Genomic DNA, 14,216 nt, shown 5'->3' on the forward strand with positions numbered 1-14,216 from the left:
TATGCTTTATTATTGGTTACATGAAAGTTATAGGCAATAGAGGCAGACGGGAGCATCTCGATTGTCCTGGGGGACGCAACACTGCCTCATAATTGTATTTGAAGCGCTCCAGCCATATTGCCTGCACTCTGCACTAGACGAACGATGGTCTATTTTATTGTGTAGATGTAGACGAATGAGATTTATACGTAATATTCAATTTATTAGGTACTAGCCGTGCTGGTGGTTTCGCTTGTCGTTTATTTTCAAAGAAGTGGCAATCTCTCGATCTACAGCATCGCATTGCATCACCTGCACAAGATATTACTTTCTTTCGCTTAGTATTCGTTCTGATTTTTATTTTTTTGCCTAATGGTTTTTGTTTTAATGCGCATACTCCTAGCCTAGTTTTTATATATTATTCTTATAGACACTCAAGGGTGGAATCTGGTCAACTAAAAAAAATTTTAATAATTTTCTACTGAAGTTGATCCTCAATGAGAATTCTAGTAAAATTCTAATAAAACCTGTGTCACATATATTATTTTATCCATATTCATAAATATAATAAAATTTCTAAAACTATACAAAATATTCTATAATTCTTTAATCTAAATCCTGAAGGTATTCATATATTACTTATTCAGTACGAAATTTCCGATAAACTTACTGTCTTTCTTGTGTAAAGGTAAGCGACAAAGCTGTTTTAGTGAATATACAAAGCGTTCGTGAGGAGGTACCTTCAAAATCGGCTTAGTTCCGGTATTTCTATTCAGTATACCGTCAGTTAGAGCCTGTCGTTCCGCTCTAAATCCAACGAAATCTCTATTCTTTCAGATTTCCGTTTCATGCATCACTTTTCACGTTAAAACTTATTTGAAGTCATTTACTTTATGGTAACATTATTTCTCTTCGTCTCTACATAAAAAGCTAGTAGCGACTTTTTTCGTTCGGAGAAGATTAAGGTAAACGCGTACACCATATAAAATAAGAGTTTTATATATAGTCAAATTACAAAACACACTTCATGTGTTATAAAATATATTTTTTTCTGCGCAGTAAGATGTCATCCGATATGAGACAATTGAATGCCACAACAACACAAGCACACATGAAGCAAGCTTATGATTAGATATTCATAATTATTACAAAAATAAATATTTGAAAAATAAGCTGTTTTTGCAACAATATTAGTATGTAAATGCAATGCAACTAGTAATGTTAAATTAAATAACAAATCAATTATCTTTTTACTAAGTTCATCCCATCATAATATACATAAGTACATATTATATCATAAAGTAGCGTACTTCCCCGTCCTCACAGCCCGTTCACAACACGAGTACTTACCTGTTTACTTATGCTAAATAGAGCGTGATATCCAGATAACAATATGATGCTTTATTTATTATAAATTCAATGCTTTACAAGCCTTTATTCAAAATTTCATATGATTTTAATATTTCTACTAAATTCTAATCGCGAATTTACTTACATTAAATAAATAAACAACTAGTTTTTACGGTTAAAAAAACATTAAACTCGTGATATTTGGACTAGGTACAATATCTTAAAATGATTGAACTTTCAAACTTACTATGTTATATTACATATCTGTGCTATTACTATCCAATAGAGTTCTATTATTGTAGTAGAACAAACCGCTACTATACACTGATACATCACATGCATAGGTAGTTGGAAGAAGTTGAACGAATATACAATGAAATCCTAATATAATAAGTACTTTTATACACAATATCATTTCATTTATAGATATATTTACTACAAGTACAGTACACAACCACTCCAAACCCTTTTAAATAAGTCGTAACGTCGTATTTTTCAGATACGGTCGCTTATTATATTACGATATTCGTTTGTTCACATTGAAATCGTAATGTAATGCGAGGCCTAAATAAACATATTATTATTTATTCTTCGAAACATATTATAAATAAAATACAGAACCTTACAGGCCGGTTACAGATGGAATGTTTGAAATAGAAAAATTATACAATCGTGAAGACAGGTCATCAATTGAACAACTTTATAAATTGAGGGATTTCCGTTGCTGTAATTTATTTTCGATCAACGTCCCGCAAACGTTTAAGAAGTCGTTGAATGGTGCAAAGTATGAATAATCAGAGTATATTAAATAGAGTATAGGTATATAGTCCATACATATATCTACATACATGACTGTTATCTCAGATAGGGTAGACATTAATGCTGGTTCATATAGCACAATATGTATTGACTATGTAATATTATATGTGGTATTGACTATATGGTATTGACCTACTCTACTAATGTACCCTGATTATTATTCTCAACACTTGACATGCAATCCTGGAATGTTACCAATATACGTATATGAGTACCTAATTGATATAGTTACAAAGCTTTGACCCCAGTGCCGTGGTTTGGCAAATCACCATGCTCTCTGACAAGTCACAACATACACATTATATATAGTGTAATTTATCTATAAGAATTTAATTATAGATTGGCTTAGTTGCTTACTAACTCAAGACTTACATCCAAGAGGCCGAAGTTCTCTGGCTGACACCAAAAATTTTATCAATCTATGTTTCTGTCGGACTCCCCAGTACAGTAAATATGGATATCGAATCTAAAAAAATTAAACCTGGAGATGGCTGTCGACTGTCTCTGTCGCGTTGTATACATATGGACATCTTAAAATGCTATGTACACCGTGACGTCTAAATATGATTCTTTTGTTGGCAGCGTGTCCACTATTTTATACATATTTATAATATTTTGATACTTCTTTTTTTACACTTTTGATTACTTTGTGAGCCCTCTTGGAAATTATAAATACCTATACTATTACCGATTTTTAATAAATAATTGTAGTGTTTCCGCTCTGGTCACAGCCTCTGATTACCCTATTCAGGATAACGGTTATGGTGGTAGATTGTATATTTAGAATTAGTTTTACGTAGTATATGTAATATATATGCTGCTTAACATCGGAGTTGTTTTAACAGAATTTATATAGAGATGCAGAAAGCATTTCCCGACGTTCTCAGCACTTTTTTAACAAAGTAGGTCGGTTGCCCTCCACCGACGTTGAATCGTGACCTCATTATAGTACATTATTCTTATAAAATCTTCTTCAGTTCTTTACATAGCAAAAATTCGTTCAGTTTGTTGAATATTCAATTAAATATAGTTATTTTTTAACATATTTTTCAGTTATTATTTGTACGTTTGTGGCCCACTCACCACTTCACACTAAATTTTACTTTAATACATACAGTATAATTAATTAATGTAAATAAAGAATATATATATATATATATATATATATATATATATATATATATATATATATATATATATATATATATATATATGTATATAACTAATTATCGTTTAATTTCATGATAGAATTCTCTGACACATCTTTATTAACCAACAGGCATTTATTTTATGTAATGAATAAAATATACATATATGATTAGTTTTGCATGTGTAGGTGTTACACACCACGCTAAAATCCATTGATATATTCAGATACAATTATAAATATAAAAATAATATTGTTTTAACCAAAACTTTTACTAAAACTATCACCAGTGCGATCATCAGTACATTTGTAAAAGAGATTTATTTCGGTGTCCACTATCCACTAATCCTGCAATCTGTTAATCCAATTGACGTCAATTAGGTATTAAAAACTGCTTAACGAAGTAGAAAGGTACTATTTTTCTATGGTAGTGAGATATTTTCAAACTGTCATTTGTATTAAAATGTTTGAAAAAACAATTCACAGTTAAATATGCATAAACCAATATGTATATATATTGGTATATGTTTGTATATATATTGGTATATGTTTGTATATATATTACTTTGATTTGGAGAAAATTAAACCACTTCTAGTGTAGAGGGTCAGTAAGCTGACAATGGGCCGGACAGATATCTCAAATTGCAGATAACCCGTGGGTAAGACATTTCTCGATTGACGACTCACAAATTTGCCTGCAAACGTATTGTAGGACAACCGGGAGTTGTTTGATGCTGGTGCTTTAAGATTGGACTAGATTGGTTCATTTGTTTGTTTTGAGTAGTCATATTTATTTTATTTATCTAACACTCACTCACTAATTCATTAGATTCATTAATTTTAACTATACAATCAATTATGTAATATTTTTTTGTAAGTTAATATCTACAATTTATAATTTAACGAGCGATATAAAAAAAATTGATTATGAAATGTCGACAGATGGATTTAGGCATAAAGGCCTGTAGTAAGGCCATAAGGCCTGTACTAAGGCCATAAGGCCTGTAGTATCCTATTGCGGACTACCATTATGAGCAAATTTAAATTTAATTGCGGATAATTTACTCACTGAATAGAAACCTATTGTGTTATAGGCATATTTTAGTAGGTAGTGAATTTGTATGGGACGAAGCGACTCGCTTTTTAAGATAAATGAGTTAATTCCGATCTCATCTTATCTACAAGGGGATGTCCAAAACATACTTCTTATTTCGTAGTCATCAGATAAATAGTCTTAGATGTCATGGTGAGGGAGATATTTTTGAAAATACCCATCTACGTTTCATAACGTCTCAACCAAATGTACTCGTATAAACAAATGACCATGATTCTTGTTGATTCTACAAACAACGTTTATTTGGAAATGAATGCTGTGTTTGTGCTTTTAGTTGGTGGATGATAATAAAATACTGCATACGCGGATGGAGTACGAGTGTAGGTTGATAGAATGAGAATTTTAATAGATGGTCTATGATAGTAAATTTCACGTAGGTAAGTATTAATTTCGAATGGTTCCAAGAGAGTTGTGTAGGAGTCGAATAGCTGATAAGGTACAATATTAAAGTATATATAATTAATATATTATGCAAAGGCACTATCTAAATAAATATTGTGAAAGATAGTTTTTTGTTTGTTATAAATAAACACATAAAATAGTTGATTTTTCATATATAGATGACTATATTATAATTGAATAATAGTGGTGATATTTACTTCCACAATACTTAGAGATTTCTACAAAAGCACCCGTCCGAAGCGAAATAAGAAAAATATGTTGTCAACTTATTTTTATTCACTAAGATCAAAAGTTAGAGATACTTGCATCTAATAAATAAATAAATTATAACTGAATCATTATATCAGTAGCAATCTAGATAATAAAGAAAATAACTAAGCTGAGATATATAGTAATCATATCTTATTACCTACACAGTTATGGCACACATATTAATTTGTGTTTGTGATTGCAAATAGCCTTTAAATGTTTCTAAAAAATTACTCATTTTGAAATTGGAACGTCATAGTATTTACTCATTTAGTACATAGGACGATATTATTTTTTTAAATCTCTTCTCGTATATTCCACGGTACAAAAGCGTCTCCAAAAAGATATCAAGTAGGCAAAACGATTTCATTTATTATACTTACAACATGGAATATGTAACAATAGATAACATATATTATGATAAGAAAGAAAACATCTAAAGACAAGAAAAACAATTTCAAATTTATAGATAAAATTACTAAAAGTATTATTATTAGTAAGTATTATTATGTAACAAATTTATTAAATATAATTGTTAAATATACTAAGTACATGTTTATATTATTTGTACTTTATTTTTACTAATATTCCTGATGAAATTCAAATACCTAATATACTTTTATAAATATTTCACATTGTAATACATTGTTAAGTTAAATATTTAAATTAAAAACTTTTAAGGGGATATACTTAAATGACATAAACACTGGATATGAATGGGTACGACGTAGCTCTGATGGAACAATGCAGATGCGTTTAGCCGAAGTACCTACCGACAGCGCCGCTCGCTTTGTATTTCACGCTTATCCATCCTGAAAATGCATTTTCAAAACGCTGACGACACGGAAAAATAATTTGAAATTATGCTCACAGTTTTCCTTTCGTAACGTACTTCTATTTTATCGACACGGTATTTTATTTTATTAGTATTCAGTTACGTGCCAATCATAAATATAACATTCACGTCTATTTGTTATACAAAATATTATATATAAGCAAACAAAGCGGTATAGAACAATAGAGCAATATCTAAGTAAAATAATATCTTTTAAATATAATAACTTAGGTATTACTTTGAATTTGAAGGCACAAAATGTTACTGTATCAAATTACACGTCCCGTTGATTATCTCAGTCTTGATTTTCTTGGCAATATAATATAGTGTGTATAGTTGGAAGTGATATGTCAAGTCATAGTGGTATGACAAACAGGATGTCGCGCCCCAGGCTTGTGTCACAGACGACACGCGTTGCGAGCTTTTATAGGAGTGCCCTTACACTCACGCCGACATCTCTGTGATGTTACAACAATAACAATCAAGTACACGCAAGTTATCTCAACAGTGTATAACGTTTAATATCCGTTACAGAAAGCATTAGATATGATTAAGATGAGAATAATTCGCACTGTTCAAGTATAGCATCTCAAACGAAAATCCGCTTAGGAAAATCTTATCGGTGTTACATTCAAATTAAATATCCACTCTAATGACGTTCGCTTTCAATCTAACCAAAGGAAAATGGCCGAGAGAACTTCTAATAACATTAAATCGTCAGACAATAACACCCTTGAATCATTTTGGAGACGAAGCCGAGTAAATTACATGTCAAATGGTTGGAAATCCAGAAATATTCACCGATAATTTTCACAGGCAGGCGAGGGGCTGACTTCGCCGCCGCGTTGAGCGCTCCCTCGACCCGATGACAAGGATATCTAAATGTCATTATAAGTTTGAGTAGAAGGCGCTAAATTCCACGCCGAGGGCCGTTTCCAACGGTTTTCTTGTTAACGCTATTTGTTACTCCAAATAGTTTAGTACAGTTGCGTTACGGCGAACTTACGTCAGTCGTCCACAAATCCATTACTCTTGATGTATTTAAATAACTTTATTAGACAAGTTTGTAGGTTGATTATTTATATAATTGGTACTTTTAACATTAAATTCACCAGCTCATCTCAGTCTGGAATGCTGATATATGTATAGGAAGCAGCTTGCTTTGTAAGTTGTGTTTCGGATGAGATAAAATAGTGAAATTACAGGATTCCATCAAACCTTGCATGATTTCCATAATAGTGTTCAGGCACATAGAGGACGGTTACCGCTTGTCATCAGGTCTACAAGTGCCTATACCTCACTTGCCCACGTCCGAACAAATCGAAATGGAGCACATTTCAATAGAACAGAAAAAAACTTAGCAATAAAAATGTTAGATGTAATATGAACTTTACTTGAACATAATTTGCTGTATTTATGTACATAGATCCATATACTTATTTACATAATTCATGGAACTACTTGGAGCTATTTTCTTGAAAAATCGATGAGAAGAGTTATTTCAATGCATCTTCAAACAAAATGAGGCTCTGTATTTTTTCACAAATATTAGAAATCTTTGTAAATTTATTATTATATCTCTGAGAGTAGATTTTGTTGTGAGAAATGTATACATGCACATTATTCCAGAATGACTTAAACTTAAACTATAGCCTAAGCCTGAGTATTCACACATTATTAAAATTATAAATATTACTGTCTAAAAAACTCGCAAATATACATAGAAGCACTTTGGAACTGCCGGGACTGGCCAACAAATAGTATTATTCTAGCCCCTCTATGATTCGAATGGAATTTTGATTATTCCATCAAATAAAGAAAAATTGGGCAAGATTAATTATTTAATCTAAAGTTTTAGCCATAGATTAGGTAATAAAACTGACATTTAATATTAGTTCTAAACGTTTCATGACAGCTTTATTATTATTACCTAATCTAATTCTAAAATAGTTACGAAATTTTCTCATTAGACTAATAATGTTTCAGTTCGGTATTAGACTTTTTAATTAAGATTAGGAGATATTTCAAATCAATTTAAATCTAATTAAAATTACTTAAGTGATTAATTTGAAATACAGACTTTATACTTTTAATCATTTATATCTAATCTCTTTACACCTACTTTTTTATGAGAGGATAGGGGACTGTTAGTAATATGGACTGATGAACCCATTGCTAGTGGGTGGGCAGTCTTGGTGAATTTGTCACTATGGGCTAACTGACCTGACCTCGTTTTCATCTTATCATCCTCCACTGGTGCCCAGCAACCGTTAACCGTTAGCGCAGGAGGGTGGATTACTTCATCCATTTAAAAAAATCTTTTACGAAGAAAATTGTTATTTTTGGATGTCATTAGAATGACAAAGGACTGCTCTTATAAGTTAACTGTCCACTAGGATGATAAGTAGTAACTGTCTCATGTATACATGAACAACACCACGGATCTCACGTCATCATTTGATGGTCGTTGTATCCCTCATGTGCCATTCCGGACGACTATGACGTCATGCTTCGATAGTCTATAAATGAACCCATTGCTAGTGGGTGGGCAGTCTTGGTGAATTTGTCACTATGGGCTAACTGACCTGACCTCGTTTTCATCTTATCATCCTCCACTGGTGCCCAGCAACCGTTAACCGTTAGCGCAGGAGGGTGGATTACTTCATCCATTTAAAAAAATCTTTTACGAAGAAAATTGTTATTTTTGGATGTCATTAGAATGACAAAGGACTGCTGTTATAAGTTAACTGTCCACTAGGATGATAAGTAGTAACTGTCTCATGTATACATGAACAACACCACGGATCCACGTCATCATTTGATGGTCGTTGTGTCCCTCATGTGCCATTCCGGACGACTATGACGTCATGCTTCGATAGTCTATAAAGATATAATGTGTCACAAATACCAACATAGACTATCTGTCATCTCAAAAATGAATTCAGAAGGGTGTGAAATAGGGGATGAACATTTGTGCAGACAAGATCGAAGGTAACTTCTAGTATCTTATGTAAATAATATAACAATGGTAGTAGTTTTTATACTGGATATGCAGTATCCTTTTCAGTAGGTACATATACATACATACACGTCTGAGTGGTTGCCAGTAAATGTATGTAAATAGTCCCATTACAGTAGCTTATATTATGTAAAACAAAAGGCGAAACGATATCGATCGACCTGATCCGCGATCTCGTGTTTGAATCCCTTAAGTTGAGAAAATATGCAGAGTGACCGAATGAAAGCGACTGTGCAGAACGTGACCATTTAGATCCGTTGTCAAAGTGGGACATCTCATAAAGACAGAAATATAAAACCTTACATAGAATAAAATAAAATATAAACATTCCATATTTAAATTAACTTAATTTTAGAGACTTTTTGATCTCTTTTTTTCTCCCACTCTTTCCGAATGCAAATTATAAGAACAATGAGTATGAAACTCACCTGTTTAATTATCGTATCCGTTCGAAAACATTACAAAAGTGTGTATTAATTTAATACAATATATTTATATTTACTTCTATGTACTGTTCTTATGCTCATTTGTTTATTAGTCTTTTCTACACCTTAATGTTTTGTTTGTGTGTTTGTACTTTTCTCTTAATTGTAAATCGCAAGATTTGCGCTATTGTATTCTTTTTTCTTTTATAGACACTAACAAAATCATTTGCTAAATAGGAATTTATTTTGTTTTAGCAACAGAGGGACAGACAATCTGAAACCGTCCCGCCCGAAGCGGTACAGGTGGTCACGTTAGCCATGCACCCCGCATCTAGAGGCATTTATTCAAATTTATACAACCGCACGAATTCTTGTGAAGTTCTCATTGAGTGTACCTACCCGTTCAGAGCAATTTGTAAATGGAGCGCTATTTTCATAAGAGGATGATTTACCGCCCCATTATTACTATCATGTATTGTACCTGAGTAAAAGAACGTTCTAGAAATATTGTGCTGTACCAAAAACAAAACGAGGTACCACAACATATTTTTGTAAGTAATATTACAGTGATGTTAAAATACTGCCATTTCTCTTTGTGGTTGTTACATGGTATCAGTATTAGGTATAGTATTAAGCAGTTATTTTCTGCTATCAGTATATGGTACGGCTGATATCTACAGATCTCTCGTGACACAATTATCTCAAAATACATGTGTACATCAGTATTTATATATTTTGTAGTTATTTGTAATATAAAAAATATAGTAAATACTCATAATAAGTAAGCATATTATAGTTGCAATTTATCGCGTCTCAAAAGAATGTATAAAACTGGATCAAACCGCTATAAACCGGACCGGGTATGATATGATGGATGAGTACAATCTTAGGTGAGAAAATCTTGTCGTAATTAAAATAAACGGTGATCCGTGTATCTGATATGAATGCAAATTATATTGGATTTCTATGTATTTCGCCATTAATGTTATATCGGGAAAGTTTGTTTGTTACCTCTAAACGACCTTTAAGACCTCAAGCAAACATAAAGATTTTGACAGGTATGTCTTCTCATTCATGAACTGACTGGTTCTAGAAACCCATTCTAACTGTGACGATCTCGGTAGTGTATATACAGCGTCTTTCTATACGTAGAATATTCATAAATGAGTACACAGTTCATTGAAAATCGTAAAGATATTAAATTGATTAATTTTCTACTTTGCGACGTCATTATTTGGTATTTAAATTATCAGTGTCAATATTAAAATCTAATATGAAAATGTTAGCAACAAACGAAACAGTAAAACGGTAGACCAATATATCTATCCATAATTTTACTTACCACCTACCCACTGGTCTTCAATTTAGATACCTGTGATCATCGCGATTTTAACACTGCCGAAATATCGTCAAATAAATAAAAATAAAATGTAAGATCCCGTGATTTTCTTAATTTGAAAAAAATATCAATGTTTTTGTATTTTAATTTTTCTTTTTTGTAAATTGTCTGAAATTTCATATATAGCATAGGGTCTGTGTAAATTGTACAACATTATGTTTAAAATGTAGTAAACTCATATATAAATAAATAAACATTCAACTCGCTAAATTTGTTGTCATAAATCCGAGCACTATTGATCAGTTTCCAATAGTTACGTCGTATTGATATACGTATCTACAACTGCTTTTGAAACCTTATCGAGTAGAGTGAAAACCTCGCTGAATTTTATGCAATCGTTTTACGTGATTTGTAAATAAATGCACTTCGACCGCGAGGGTAGGTACAGTTTTCTTTTATCCCCACTGGCAAAAAAAACCTTCTATCCTTACAAAATCTTGTAACACTTTTTTCAAATAAGGAGTGTAAATGGCGAGTGTTGAGGAAAAATACTTAGCGAATGCTTTGAGAAAATATCCCTTAACATTTACAGTTCAATATTTTTTTTTTAATATTCAATATTTTTTTTTTAAATATTGCATGTTTTAGCTGGAATTTGATCCAACAAAAAGATGTTAAATATTATGTACCTTTAAGAACATTAATTCATTACTAAGTAATATTCATAACGCTGTTCAAATAAACCTATTTGTGAGTTGCTATCACGTATCATCCACTTTATTATCATTCGTAGTGAATATAGTATAAACAATGTTATAAGAATAAATTGCAATAACTAACAATGGAATAAAAAAACAATAATAATTGCAGTTATGTAAGTACCACGGAGCATTCATAATACCTAATGAATAGGAGATCTTTTACAAAAGGAGCCATTTAGCTGTTACAAGTTACCGTTCTGCGAGTTTTTTCATTACTTGGCACACTTTGTTCACTGTGCGTTTTATGCCTACTTAGGTTTTTACAGTATTGTTAAGTTTACCATAAAATCTAGGTCATACTCGAGTCAGTTTTGTGTAATTTTTCTTTTTATAATTTCGTTGGATTAAATTCTACTAGTATCTGTTATAAATGTTATTGTGAGTTGAAATGGATAATCTTTTACACAAAGTTACTGGATGGTTAAAATTAAATTTGGTTCACAGATAGATTGTAAGGTACATAATCTAGAAAATACTTACTTACTTATTATTGTATACTAGGATACTTTTACCCAAATTTACACAGTTATCGCCGCGAAATATGTCAAGTATTTTTATTAAAAATTAGAAATAGGTGCAACTATATTCTTAAGTTTAACAATATCGAGTATTGTTAAACTTACAATCCAATCTAGCTTCGCACCATTGCAGTCTTTTGAAGCATTCAATAAAGAAATTACTGAATTAACGATGTATCATACATAGATTCATCATATTTATGAAATAAATTCTCTTTCATCTCCTGTCAGTGGGTGATGAAGACCTGTCATGATAGAATGAATAATATTTAGGACAGTCTAATCATCTAGCACTGATTTATTTACCGTAAGTGTTATGTAATAGTGGCATTACCTTACTTACATCCTTATTATTATTTACTTTATTTTATTTTACTATATACAATATTATACTATTATTATTTTGTCAATCAATTGAATGTTCTTCTTTATTAAGCTGAATATGTCGTTTATTAATCTCTTTCACTTTTAAATTGACTGTAAATGTGTAATATGCGTTTTTAACGCCATTATTGGCTGTTGGTGTGATCCGAACAGCCGGAGTCCTATATTTTATTCAATGATGTGGCTTGGCTTAGTTTCAAGAATAATGTAATGATACGAATGGATACTAAATGTATTGATAATTACCACATCAATACACACCATAGCATAGTATTATATACGTACATACATGTGCATAAAACATCGTAACAACCCAGTAGCGAGATTTCATATTTTATTATAGAAATATGGCATAAAACCGGGTATTATGACATTGCAAGTTTGCTCGGCAAGGTATGTATGCCTCTCAAAGCAGCCACTATGTAATTTCGGGTTTTCCCTGCGACACAAATCTTGTTATGTTGAGCATCCACGTCGAGAACAACGAATAACTCAACCGTAAACACACTCGTATGTAGGTATTTAGTTTTTGGTTGAACCGTAGTTTCTAGTGAGTTCATAAATAGGTTTTAGAGCAGACATATGCACATTATTACAAGAAATTTGATATAAAGCGTTAAATGATCGCAGTTTAATTACGTTGTCTGCAGTCACTGAATATTATCTGTACTAAACAGAACATCTACTGAAATAGTACTCTCCAGTAGTTTCCGGGCTATAATTGAAAATTAGTATTTCCTCCGGTAGTATTTCTCCAGCAAAACCAGTCATGGTACTGCGACTACCTTACTACCATTGTAGATTGGACATTACTAGCACTGATAAGATAATATTACTAGAGACAGTGTGAAACATTTGAATATATTTATTTTTTTCATATTTCGGTTTTGTTATAATAATAGTAATAATATTTATTTAAACCTTCATAAGTGTACAGTTTCATGCAGTCCTGACTTCCAAACTAGCATGAGCTGTATATCAGGAGTCAGTTCCTTCCCAAAACAAGGATAACAGTTTTAATTTACATGTAAACTTAAACTTATAATTATTATTTTATTCAATTTAGTTTCTGCGTGCGTGTGTGTCTGTATGAGTGTGTGGGAGTGTTATGTATTTTATTTTGCCTTACTTTGTATTTTAACGCTGAATAGTATACTCAGGACGCAATTTATAATAATGAAAAATAATGAAAATAATAATGAAAAACTTAGACACGTTATGCTATCATCTACATCTATAAATAGCACCTTATCGTATAGATTTATAAGAAATAACAATGCCTTCAGCATTACGAAATTTAGTGATTTTGTGAAAGCACAATCAGATAACTCGTCGAAAAATTGTGTTCATCATGAACACAATTTTTTTGATGATTGACTTCAATTTTTACATAAATTCTTAATAATTATCATCGGTTAAATACTACATATAATTTTTAATTTATCGTGCTGCACACCTTTCCTGTATTAATGTTGATATTACATATATCAACAGTCTAGTGTTCTTTTATCACATTTTTTTAATATGACTTAATTTGTATCAGTAGTTATGACGTCAAGTATAACTAAGATCATACGTATATGTAGGACTTGGATGCAATGTAGTTGACAAAATAAACTCTACAAAAATCTGATAAATTAAATATACCCAACTAAATATGAGCAAATATTGCTTTTACCATAACTTCAGCAGTTCACAATGTCACCTATTAATGTACCCTATATCGGATAATTGTCTATTACCTAACAAAAACTAAAACATTGTAATGAAAAATGACTTTAAAAGTAGGTACTTACAAAAAACTTCACAATGTAAACAACCCTAGTTTTAAAAGGAAAATCTCTTTATCCTTTATCCGTCCGTATCTGAGAAAAA

Source organism: Achroia grisella, unplaced genomic scaffold (assembly GCF_030625045.1).
Source record: "Achroia grisella isolate CSIRO2021 unplaced genomic scaffold, CSIRO_AGI_Agris_v1 utg478, whole genome shotgun sequence".
Taxonomy (NCBI): domain Eukaryota; kingdom Metazoa; phylum Arthropoda; class Insecta; order Lepidoptera; family Pyralidae; genus Achroia; species Achroia grisella.